Source organism: Polistes canadensis, unplaced genomic scaffold (assembly GCF_001313835.1).
Source record: "Polistes canadensis isolate GaletaPanama2010 unplaced genomic scaffold, ASM131383v1 scaffold_105, whole genome shotgun sequence".
Classification (NCBI taxonomy): Eukaryota; Metazoa; Arthropoda; class Insecta; order Hymenoptera; family Vespidae; genus Polistes; species Polistes canadensis.
Genome location: NW_014569652.1, coordinates 331,536 through 333,916, shown reverse-complemented (window position 1 = coordinate 333,916; position 2,381 = coordinate 331,536). Strand labels below are relative to the sequence as shown.

General features: G+C 26.3%; 1 protein-coding gene across 1 annotated transcript in view; it reads right to left on the bottom strand.

The window, feature by feature from the left end:
* The window catches only part of LOC106787566 (tyrosine kinase receptor Cad96Ca), a 14,980-nt gene that overhangs the window by 5,454 nt on the left and 7,145 nt on the right, over positions 1-2,381 (bottom strand). The gene's annotated exons all lie outside the window — the stretch shown is intronic.

Genomic DNA, 2,381 nt, shown 5'->3' with positions numbered 1-2,381 from the left:
AATTAATTTAATTATTAAATTATTATATAAAGTATTTAATAAAATATAATAATTATAATCAATCGTATATATATATATCCATATGGATAATTTCGAAAACGATTTGCATGGGTGCAAAGAACTTTTTTTTTATTTTTCGAACGTTAATTAGCTACGAGTAATTTATTTTTATTATAATTAGAGAGAGCAGCGGGTGGTGGATGCATCACGAGAGATCGGCCTTGATATGCATTCTTACTTTATATTATTTTGAGTACGTATCGTCAATTAGAGTGTGACCCTTTAGACTATTTTCTTTTCCATCACTTTTCAATTCCTTTTTAATATTTACGATTATTATATTCGATCACACACTGTGAGATTTCGTAATCGATTATGGTTGCGATAGTTTAAAGTTCACGAGTACTATGCTATATAGAAATTTATTTATCGCGCACGTTCAATATTATTATTCGAATAAGAGATCAAACGATTAGATTATTTTAGAAAGTTACAACTATCTAATTGTTGTATTTTTCATCTGATTAGGATAAATAATTTTATCATTGATATACGATAGAAAGTTGAACAATTTAATGTTCGATTGTTCGATTTTATTAGAATGCGAATATGAATTACAAATTAAAATATTTTCTAAACAAAGTATTTTTGTACAATTTTTATTTAAATTGAAATAACAAATTGGTTGATTAGTAATCGTTCAAAAATTTCCCAGTAAAATTGTATTCTTTCAAAAACACTATTCAATTTTATTGAACACTTAATAATAGAATAAAAAAACATGTCTAACGGATTTTTTATGTAATTTTACATAACATTCTTTATGTATTGTATATACATGTAGAGACATAATATTACCTATACACAAGAGTTAATTCTAATTAAACATTCTAATAGCGTAGACGGGGTTTCATCATCGTTATTATCTTGTTATCTTTCAATAAAGTCTTTATAACCGATTATGGTAGAACTTATTGTGTTTAAAAAGGCGCAACGGGAAATAACATTCGATGTGAAGCATACCGATGAGTTTTCGTGCGAACGAGAGAAAGTCGTTTCTTCGTATAGAATGAATGCATACTTCCGTGTCTCCAATTTCGCGATTTTCATTAATTTCCATGAGAATTATTTACGCGATAATCGAATGATTTGTTAAACTTATTAATAATCGCATAATTATTCGCTAAAGAAAATATTTAATATCAACACCAAAATGAAATTACTGTAATAGAAAATATAATTATAAAGTATTTTATAATTAAGTGAAAACACATTTTCCATTTAATATAATTTTACATGGTTGATTAAAAAATAATTACAATTTTTTTTGCGTTATTTTTATATAAATAAATTAAAATGTGTTATAAATATTTCTCAAACAAAAATACTCGTTTTTAAGAAAAAAAAAACATTATATTAATCATTAATAATTAAATCAAAAATAATTATTGTAGTGTAGAAAATAATGATTAGGTATTTTCCATTTAAAAAAAAAAACCATCAAATATTAATAACAATTACATTTTCTTTTTATAAATATAATCACTTGTGTGTAGAAAAATTTCGTAATAACTTACAAGCAAAAGAACATTGAGATTATTAAAACGAGATAATTTAAATAATTAATGTTAATAAAAATTAATTATCCCGTATATATATACACACACAAAAACATAGCATAATTATTATCATAATTTTCACCATTGACAAATGACAAAATTACGTTTATTATATAAATAATAATATAATTAACCACAAAAAGAAGTATGCTAAACGTTTTGTTTAAACGAATTATTGCGGTTATTAAGATAATATAATAATTTCAAATAAAATGTGAAATAATAATCTGGAGAAGATTCGCGACAAGTGTTTTCTTGTTTATTTTCTCGTTTCTATTATCCGTAATATCATTTCTCTGTCTCATTCTTACTAATTCATCTGCTCGCAGGAGCCATGTGCCTTATTTAAAAACAGTAATCACGACTATTATTCATGAGAATAGTGTGTAACTGTATTCTCACGGTGCAGTGACTTTGCTACCAGCTATTATGCACCGCATTTGAGATAGTGCTCGAAATAAAGAAGCAGAATCCGCGTGGTTAAACCAATGACTACGACTACGACTACGACTACGACGACAATAACGAAACAAGACGTAAACTTTAAACTAAAAAACTAAATGCAACTACGAATAATACAACCTACAGACCGAAGGAGGATTCTTATTGTTAGAAACAATCCTGCTACGCATTGTAATAGTTTTTAAAACCGCAATAGGGAAACGTATAATGATAGTTCGTGCTTTCTGAACGTTCACCGTTTTCTCTTCAATTTCGAAATAAACCCCCGAGATATTTACAAAAGGCCAGATAATTTTTTTT